The sequence below is a fragment of the Artibeus jamaicensis genome, unplaced genomic scaffold (genome assembly GCF_021234435.1).
Source record: "Artibeus jamaicensis isolate MK-2021 breed Jamaican fruit bat unplaced genomic scaffold, CSHL_Jam_final scaffold_2375, whole genome shotgun sequence".
Classification (NCBI taxonomy): Eukaryota; Metazoa; Chordata; class Mammalia; order Chiroptera; family Phyllostomidae; genus Artibeus; species Artibeus jamaicensis.
Window position 1 is genome coordinate 1,170,862 of NW_026522032.1, and position 10,805 is coordinate 1,181,666.

The 10,805-nt window shown below is 42.4% G+C and overlaps 1 non-coding gene across 1 annotated transcript; it reads left to right on the plus strand.

Annotated features, from left to right (window-relative positions):
* Positions 1-8,950: 8,950 nt before the first annotated feature.
* On the plus strand, positions 8,951-9,057 carry LOC119040230 (U6 spliceosomal RNA). The gene has a single exon (XR_005080805.2). It is a non-coding gene; the product is annotated as a U6 spliceosomal RNA (small nuclear RNA).
* Positions 9,058-10,805: the final 1,748 nt, after the last annotated feature.

The following is a 10,805-nucleotide window of genomic DNA, read 5'->3' on the forward strand; positions in this document are numbered from 1 at the left end:
GCAAACAGAGATGTCATTCTTGAAAGGAAGAGTCGATCGTAAGAAATAGCCACAGCTACCCCAACCTTCAGCAGCCTCCACTGTATTCAGTCAACATTGAGTCAAAACTGCCAGCAAAAACATTACAACTGGTGGGATTGCAGACTGGTACAACCATTATGGAAAACAGTATGGAATTTTCTCAGAAAAATAAAAATCGACCTGCCTTTGACCCAGCAATTCCACTGCTAGGATTATACCACAAGAATCCTAAAACATCAATTTCAAAGAACCTATGCACCACAATGTTCATAGCAGCACAATTTACAATAGCCAAGAGTTGGAAGCAACCTAGGTGCCCATCGGTAAACGAATGGATCAACAAATTGTGGTACATATACACAATGGAATTCTATGCAGCAGAGAGAAAGAAGGAGCTCCTACACTTTGCAACAGCATGGGTGGAACTGGAAAGCATTATGCTGAGTGATATAAGCCAGGTGTTGAGAGACAAATACCTAATGATCTCACCTTTAAAAGGAAGCTAAACAACAAAACAAAGAAGCAAACAGAATAAAAACAAAGACACTGAAATAGAGAACAAGGGGGCGGCAACCAGAGGGGAGAGGGAAGGGAAGTTAAGGGGGAAAAAGGGGAGGGATTTTGAGGAACAAGTATGAAAGACACAGGGATGAGGACTGGGGGGGGGGAAATGGGAGGGAGGGGGAGACAGGGTGGGGGGTGGGATGGGAGAAATAGACAAAAAAACTGTACTTGAAAAATAACTAAATAAAATTTATTAAAAAAAACATTACAACTCACTGAAGGCTCACATGATGGTTAGCATTGTTATAGCAATAAAATATTTTGAATTTAAGATGTATATTGTTTTTCATTTTTTTAATTTGTTAAAGATTTTTAAAGATTTTATTTTTTTAAATTTATTTTTAGAGAGAGGGGAAGGGAGGGAGAAAGAGAGGGAGAGAAACATTGAGATGTGAGAGAAATATCAATTGGTTGCCTCTTGTCTCCAACTGGGGACCTGGCCCGCAACCCAGGCATGTACCCTGACTGGGAATCGAACTAGCAACTGTCTGGTTTGCAGGCTGGCACTCAATCTACTGAGCCACACCAGCCAGGGCTATTAAATATTTTTTATTTAATTTATTTTTTTACAAGGATCCTGACCAGGGATCGAACCTGTGAACTTTTGGTGTATGGGTTGACACTCCAAGCAATTGAGCCACTCGGCCATGGCAGATGAAAGGTATTTTGAACATCCAAAATGCTACAAAACCATTTTAATGAGTCTCTTGAGTAGCTAGGAATCTTTACACCAATTTATTTTATTGAAATACAATGTAAAATGAAATGTAATATATGCCTACTGTCAATAGTCTGGAGAAATTAAATTCATCTGCAATTCTGCTGGTAGAAAACCTCTGTCAATATAGTGGTGTCTTTTCTCGCCTTGCTTATTCTGCTGAAATGGAACTGTAAGAGTTACTCCTCACCATCCTATCTGCTATCACCCTCCCTGCCTTGGATTCTGGGAACTTTCCTGCTATCTTCAAAGATCACCTAGGGGTAAACACGTAGGCAAAACTTCGACATAGACATCAGTCCAGGTCATCAAAACAAAGTCAACCAAAATAACAAAGCAAAACAAAAAGTTGGAATTCAAAGCTTCTGCAACAGTTTCTGAGTGCCCCCAGGGTCTAGTTGTTCTAGTTTAGGATGAGGCACTGTCTCGGGACTTAAGGGTCTCTGCGCCTGGAGCAGGAGAAGGAATGTTCAAGGACTTTGTAAACGATGCAAAATCCCAAATCCATTGTGGGTCCAAATTCAGGAAAAATTGACATTGCTTTTAAAATGTGGAGGTAGACTTTATTAACTTTGGGAACCATTGCTTTCCTTGAAAGGGGTGGGATGTGTTGTGTATAGAGAGAGAGGCTGTGAACACGGGCCCAGTAGGGAGCTACTGGAGAACTACAGACAGAAGGATGCAGAGCCCTGCTCCTGTCTCCTGATAGCAACTGAGTCATTCCCAGTCCAGTGACTGTACTGTGGAGCGTTATTGCCAGCTGACTATTGGCATGCAATTGGCTTGCTACTGTCTTTACTTTTGGCTTATATTTAAAATGTTTAACTATATTATTTTATTGTTTTTAAAGATTTTATTTTTTTGTTTTTAGAGAGGGGTAGGAAGGGGGAAAGAGAGGCAGAGAAACATCAATGTGTGCTTGCCTCTCATGCACACCCCTACTGGGGACCTGGCCTGCAACCCAGGCATGTGCCCTGAACTGAGAATCCAACAGGGACTTGAACCAGCGACCCTTCAGTTCACAGTCTGGTACTCAATCCACTGAGCCACACCACCCAGGGCATTAACTATATGACTTTGAATAAGAAGTATAATCACACCATTGTCTTGGCTGATGAGTTTGTTTCCTTCAAGTTTCTTAAAAAAAAAGATTTTAGTTACTTATTTTCAGAGGGAGGGAGGGAGAAAGAGAAGGGAAGAAACATAGATCAGTTAGTTGCCTCTCCCACACTCCCCACCGGGGAGCTGGCCCGCAACCCAGGCATGTACCCTGACTGGAAATGAACCAGCAAACTTTCTGTTCAAGGCCAGCGGTCAGTCTACTTAGTTACACCAGCCAGGACTCAGTTCATTATGTACCCATTCTTAGATAGTCTGTGCTGCTCACACTAACACATTCCTTTTAGTTTGGCTCAGAGGTACAGAAAGCTTGAGTGTGCAGAGGTTGTATATGAGAAACTGTTTTCTCATATTTTAAGTTTTTTTTCCTTTTTAATATTTTATTTTATTTATATTTAGAGAGAGGGGAAGGGAGGGAGAGAAGCATCAATGTGTGGTTGCCTTTCGCATACCCCAAGCATGTGCCCTGACTGGGAACTGAACCAGTGACCTTTGAGTTCATAGGCTGTCATGCAATCCACTGAGCCACATCAGCCAGGGATGGTTAAAGGATTTTTAAGAACCTATATCAGTGAACCAGTTCTTGAGTAACTCTAATCAGAAACCAGGGAATCACCTGTGGTCCTGCCTCTGCCTTTACTCCCCACATAAAACAAATGTTAATTCTACTCCCTGTGTCCATCGCTGCGGTCCCCTGTTTTCTCCCTGGAGCCACAACTGCAGGGCAGGTCAGTGTCATGCGCTCCATTAAAAGAGAGCCTTTTAAATCACATGGTGGGCCGTCTCTGTCCTTGCAATCCATTCTTTCCCTCAAAGGCCATCAGACTCCTTACATCTGATGTTTCATTCCTTCTGAAAAACAAACTTTTAGCCCTGGCTGGTGCAGCTCAGTGGATTGAGCACGGGCCTGCGAAGCAGACAATCGCGGTTCGATTCCCAGTCAGGGCACATTCCTGGGTTGCAGGCCAGTTCCCTGCAGGCCAATTCCCAGCAGGGGACGCACGAAAAGCAACCATACATTGATGTTTCTCTTCCTCTCTCCTTCCCTTTCCCTCTAAAAGATAAATAAATAAAATCTTTTAAAAAATACTGATATATTTGTTTCAACTGAATACAATACTTAAGAGAACAGCTGTTCTCAACCCCCCTTAGACATTTCAGAAGCACTACTTAACAGTTGCAAATGTGTTCCAGTCAAGGCTGTTCATGCAAACAGACTCCTGGAGCAACCCTGGCTGCCACAGCAGCTTTGCATTTAGGAACAAGGGTGGAGTCAACAGCACAGTTGCACCTCAGGCTACTCCTGAAGCTCAACAACAGCAGTAAATCTCCAGACCCTGGAAGACTGAGGGGACTGTGAGGGAAGGTTGATGTTTACATAAAAAAGGGTAAAACCCCCTGGCCTACCCAACCTCCTTTAGTGCTTCACAAGCTCCCCTGGGGCTTTTTGAGTTTCTCCTCTGATACATTCTCTCCCCTTCCAAGCAAGGAAAATCTATTGTGCAGATGAGGTGGAAAGCCTCTACATTCCCATTTGCTTGAATGGCTTAAAAAACCTCTTGTGAGGGGGTAGTTATCCAGTCTGGGCTTACACATCCCGAATTACAGCCAGCTCACCATCTCATGAGATGCTTCTGTATAGCTTTGAATACTTCTGCTTATCAGAACATTCTCCTTAAGCCAAACCAAAGCTGCTCCCTCATTGCTTCTGACTTTGTGGTGGTGCAGGGTAACACATAATGCATTTGGAGACAGGTCCTAGATGATGTGTGTGTTTGTTTGTGTGTGTGTGTGTGTGTGTGTGAGAGAGAGAGAGAGAGAGAGAGAGAGACCGAGATGGAAAGAGACACAGAGGGAGCAGAAAGGGCCCATATAGATCATCTAGGTCAGTGGTTAATGAGGATTTTTGGCAACATTAATTCAGGAGAAATAAACATATTTAAGGGGCACATTTTTCCTATTCCAAGTAAAGTTGGACTTGATGGTTGAGTAAATGTTAATTTGCAGAATTCCTTGGGAAAGACCCACTGAAATTAAAAGGAACCAAAAAGAGGAAAGATGTCTTCTCCCTGAAACTAGGTACAATTTAAACAAAGTAAAAAAATGAAGACACCAGAAAAACAAATGTGTAAGCCATACCCTACTCCTTTCACACCCTCCCCCCAACAAAAGGCCCATAAACTGTACCTACCTTCCTCCCTTCCTTCCTTCCTTCCTTCCTTCCTTCCTTCCTTCCTTCCTTCCTTCCTTCCTTCCTTCCTTCCTTCCTTCCTTCCTTCCTTCCTTCTTTCTCTCTTTCCTTCTGCCTCCCTCCCTTCCTTCCTGTTTCCTTTGTTTTCTATCTTTACTTACAATACTTAGTAGCTCCAATAGCTAGGTTTCTTTTTTCTTTTCCTTGTCATTCTTTTTCAAGTCTTCTAAAGGGGAGCGCAGGTGATCATGTTTTAGCTCTACTGGTGGTCATTTTTACAATGTTTAAGCATCATGCTTCAGCCTCTAACTCTGAATTCTTCAACTTCAAAAGTGATGGGGTATCTGTGATTCACCCTCTGTGAGATAAGGACTTTGCCATGTTTACCCTCACCTCCCAATATCTGGTTCTGCGATTTTGGTCCTTGTCTATTTTGGAGACGTTACAATGACTTTTACATTGCATGGCTTTTCTTGCAAGGACTGTCCCTGCCTGTCAGAGACTCGCTTCAAAAAAGGCTCAGTTTCACAAGGTAATGGATTATTTCAAATTTTCAAGTAGCAAATGATTCCTCTGCTACGTAAATTATTCCAGAGCATGCCCTGGCTGGTGTGGTTCAGTGGATTGAGAGCCTGCTTGCAAACCAAAAGGTCGCTGGTTCAATTCCCAGTCAGGGCACAATTTCCCCTCAGAGTTCCTGGTTGAGGTTTGTGAGAGGCAACCATTTCATATTTTTCTCCCTCTCTTTCTCCCTCCCTTCCCCTCTCTCTAAAAATAAATAAATAAAATATATTTTTTAAAAGTTCAACTATATAGAAGTGTACCGTTTAAAAGTGAAAGCTCAACCATTTCCCTTAGCAATATTTTTTTTCCTGATATATCTTCCGGGGCAAGGGAAACAAATGAAAGCATAAACAAATGGGACTACATCTAACTATAATAAAAAGTTTTTGCATAGCAAAAAAAACTATCAGCAGCAAAAAAAGACAACCTACTGAATGGGATGACATATTCCCCAATGATAGATCCGATAAGGGGTTAATATCCAACATTTATAAAGAACTGATACAACTCAAAAAAAAAACCAAACCCAGCCCAATTACAAAACGGGCAGAGGACCTGATAGACATTTCTCCAAAAAGGACATCAGATAGCCAGTACACATATTAAAAAAAAAAGATGTTCAAATCACTAGTCTTTAGAGAAATGCAAATAAAAATGACAATGAGCTACCACCTCACACCTGTCAGAATGGCCATCATCAATAAATCAACAAACAGTAAGTGCAGGCGAGGATGTGGAGAAAAGGGAACCCTAGTGCACTGTCGGTGGGAATGCAGACTGGTGCAGCCACTGTGGAAAACAGTACCGAATTTCCTCAAAAAATTAAAAATAGATCTGCCTTAGCCCTGGCTGGTGTAGCTCAGTGGATTGACTGCGGGCCTGCGAACCAGACAACCGCTGTTCGATTCCCAGTCAGGGCACATGCCTGGGTTGCAGACCAGTTCCCTGCAGGCCAGTTCCCAGCAGGGGACGCACGAAAAGCAACCATACATTGATGTTTCTCTTCCTCTCTCCTTCCCTTTCCCTCTAAAGATAAATAAATAAAATATTAAAAAAATAGATCTGCCTTTTGACCCAGAGATTCCACTTCTGGTAATATGTGCAAGGAAATCCAAAACAGTAATTCAAAAAGATATATGCATCCTTATATTCATAGCTAAGCTATGGAAGCAACCCAAGTGCCCATCAGTACACAGTTGGCTATATGACACATATATACAACAGAATATTACTCAGCCATATAAAAGAATGAAATCTTACTATTTTTGACAGCATGGATGGACCTAGAGGGTATTATGCTAAGTGAAATTAAATCAGACAAAGACAAATATCTGATAATTCCACTTATATGTGGAATCAAAAGAACAAAATAAATGAACAAACAAAACAGAAACAGACTCATAGACGCAGAGAACAGACCTGATGGTTGCCAGAGGGGAGGGGGATGGTGGTTGAATGAAAAAGGTGAAGGAATTAAGAACTACAAATTGGCAGTTAGAAAATACTCACGGGCTTGTAAAGTTCAGCATAGGGAATATAGTCATTAATGTTGTAATAACTATGTATGGTGCCAAGTAGGTACTGAAATTATCAGAGGGGACCACTTTGTAAATTGTATAATTGTCTAACTGCTATGCTGTATACCCGAAACTAATAAAAATAATACTAAATGTAAAGTATAATTGAAAAAATAGCTCTGGCTGGTGGAGCTCTGGATTGAGCGCAAGCCTGCAAACCAAAGGGTTGCTGGTTCAATTCCCGGTCAGGGCACATGCCTGGATTGCGGGCCAGGTCCCCAGTTGGAGGCACATGAGAGGCAACCACACATGGATGTTTCTCTTTCTTTCTCCTTCCCTTGCCCTCTCTCTAAAAATAAATAAGTAAAATCTAAAAAACAAAAAAGAAAAATTAATAAAAATAAGTAAAAGCTCAACATCTTCCTCCTTCTACCCACCCATTTCCACCCTGCGCCTGTGAGGAAACAATTCATATGGATGATCCAAAATGTACTCAACTTGTCCTTACTGAGGATATTTAGGTTATATCTAGATTTTTGCTTTGACAAACAATGCTCTAACACACATCCTTGAAATACAATGTTATATGTATATGTGTAGTACAGATCCTAGATTAGTCAATAAATGATGTTGGGATCAGTGGTTAATTGCTATAATTGGGGAAAACCAATTTATGTCCTTATCCCCAAGTAACTTCCAGGTGGGTATATTAAATATAGTTTAATAGAAGAAGAAAGCATCAGAAACCTGAAAGGAAGTATTTACAACTATTGCTCCAACCTTGGGATGGGAAAATTCTAATAACAAGACAGAAACCATAAAGAAAAACAATAGATCACATTACAATTTCAAACTTTAGTATCATGTGCAAAAAGTCAGAAACAACTGAAAGGCTAATAAAGTACTGGAAAAAACTAACTTTTTAGCTATCTGAATGACAAGTGGAAGGACCTATTAAAAATCCATAAGAAGCCCTACCTGGGTTCGATCCCTGGTCAGGGCTCATATGAGAGGCAATCAACTGATGTTTCTGTCTCACATTGTTGGTTCTCTCTCTCTCCCTCTCACTTCCTCTGTCTTTAAAATCAATAAACATATTACAAAAAATTTTAAGTCCAAAGGAAAAAAAAACAAAGTCATTGGTACAAAATTAAGCAAAGTTCAGGAAAAGGCACTAAATGAAGAATTATTATTTTCTGCATGAATAAAATAGGCATTCTAATAAACACTTAGAAGAATATTCTCCCTCACTGGTAATCAACACAGGGCCAACTGATACCACATTTTTCATCTAACAAATCAGCAAATATGATAACTTTTACTGTTGGCAACTGCATAGGAAAGTAACACTCTCTTTGGTGACAAAATATATGGCAGGCAATATTCCAGTGTGCATTAAAAGCCTCTTCTGACCTAGATTGCCTCTAGAAACCTTATCAAGAGGAAATCATCAGAAATACAAAGATTCAGCCCTGGCTGGTGTAGTTCAGTGGATAGAGCGCGGGCCTGTGAACCAAAGGATCACGGTTTGATTCCCAGTCAGGGCACATGCCTGGGTTGCAGGCCAGTTCCCAGCAGGGGATGCACAAGAGGCAACCATACATTGATATTTCTCTCCCTCTTTCCTTCCCTTCCCCTCTAACGATAAATAAAGAAAATTTCTTTAAAAAAAGAAATGCAGAGATTCAGCTACAAGGATATTACAGTGGCATATTTATAGTAGTGAGAAATTGAAAGCAATCTAAATGTCCAATAATAGAAGAGGATACATAAATTATGGCACATTCACAGGCTAGAATGCAGGCATTAAAATAACCATATTGAAGACTGTTTAGGGACACAAGAAAATGCTTATAGTGTATTAAAGAAAAACAAATAGGTTGTGCCTTGGCTGGTGTGGCTCAGTGGATTGAGTGCTGGCCTCTCTTTCTGCCTCCTGTCCCCTCTCTCTAAAAAAAAAAGAAAGAAAAAAAGATTTATTTATTTATTTGCTTTTAGAAACAGGGGGAGGAACAGAGGGAGAGAAACATCAATGTGTGGTTGCCTCTCATGTGGCCCACAACCCAGGCATGTGCCCTGACTGGGAATTGAACCAGCAACCCTTTGGTTCGCAGGCCCGCACTCAATCCATTGAGCTACACCAGCCAGGGCTAAATAAATACATGTTTAATTTTTTTTTGAAAAAAAAAACAAATAGGTTGAACAGAATGATACCAATTTCAGGGTTTGTTTTGTTGTTAAGATTTTATTTATTTAGTGCTCGCTTCAGCAGCACATATACTAAAATTGGAACGATATAGAGAAGATTAGCATGGCTCCTGCACAAGGATGATATGCAAATTTGTGAAGCGTTCCATATTTTTTCTCAGAAAAATAAAAATCAACCTGCCTTCTGACCCAGCAATTCCACTGTTGGGATTATATCCTAAGAATCCTAAAACATCAATTTCAAAGAACCTATGCACCACAATGTTCATAGCAGCACAATTTACAATAGCCAAGAGTTGGAAGCAACCTAGGTGCCCGTCAGTAAATGAATGGACCAAAAAATTGTGGTACATATACACAATGGAATTCTATGCAGCAGAGAGAAAGAAGGAGCTCCTCCGCTTTGCAACAGCATGGGTGGAACTGGAAAGCATTATGCTGAGTGAAATAGGCCAGGTGCTGAAAGACAAATACCATATGATCTCATCTTTAATAGGAAGCTAAACAACAAAACAAACAAGCCAGCAGAATAAAAACAAAGACACTGAAATAGGGAACAAGGGGGCAGTGACCAGAGGGGAGAGGGAAGGGAGTTTAAGGAGGAAAAAGGGGAGGGATTTTGAGGAACAAGTATGAAAGACACAGAGGTGAGGACTGGAGGGGGGGGAGGAAATGGGAGGGAGGTGGGGGGCATGGGGCGGGGGGGGGGGGAACTGGGATGGGAGAAATAGACAAAAAACTGTACTTGAAAAATAACTAAATAAAATTAAAAAATAAAAAAAGAAGAAAAAAGATTTTATTTATTTATTTTTAGAGAGAGGGGAAGGAAGGGAGAAACAGAGGGAGAGAAAACAGCAACGGTGTGGTTCCCTCTCTCATACCCAGAAACAGGGACCTAGCCCTGGGAGGGATCCAGGGCATGTGCCCCAACCTGGACTCGAACCCACAACATTTCAGTTTGCAGGCCAGCACTCAGTCCACTGAGCCACACTAGCTAGGGCACTGATTTCATTTTTTAAAATGTGTTTGCGTAGAGGTAGCCAGGAAGGAAGAGCCTGACTGGTCTGAGAAGGCCCTGTCTAGAGGGACCACCTCATCCCAGGAGGGCATGTTGGCGGGGGCTCTGGCGCTTTGTGCTTTCACACTGTAGCCCTGGGCGAGGCTCTGCTTCCCCTGCACCTATCCTTGGTGACTGTGGTCACTGGTACAAAATGAAACAGACTGCACATCCCTCAGGTCCCGCCAGGTCCCACAGTGTAGGCCCCCTCTTGGTTCGTGCTCCTGGACCAGTTAAAACCCAGCCTGGCTTAACTATTCCCTATCCTTGCAGTGGAGTAAAGCGAGTGGCGGCAGCTGGGACAGGCCCAGTGAAATCCGAAGAGCTCTCAAGACCAGAACAGTTATTTCTCTTCTGTTCAGGGACAAGCCTATCAAGTGGGACTCTGCTGTCCTTGTTTGGTGTCTTCTGCCGAAGAATTCCTTAAGTAGCACCAGCCACATCCCCCACCCCCCACCTTCGCTCCCAGCAAAGCCCACATTATCTAGGCAGCGCCCTCATCCCTAGCCAGGACCCTTGTCCCCTTCCTTAGTCAGAGTACCCTTACCCTGAGACTGCCCCATCGCCATCCAGTGCCCATCCCCTTTATGTGCGGGTAACCCTCAGAATCCCTTCCCTGGCCGGTGCCTCCTCCTGGAGCCAGCCACCATTCCCTAGACCCCCCCCCCGCCCTTTTTCAAAAGTGGGGAATCCTTTGTTAATCCCACACCCATTTATACCCTATACCAGCCAGGCCCCGGTCCTCCTCACTAGCCTTTCCCCCTTTCCCCTTCTCAGACCCTGCTCTTTAACCTTTTCCAGGCGGCCCCCAGCAGATTATACTTTCCCCACGAGAAGCCCTTAACC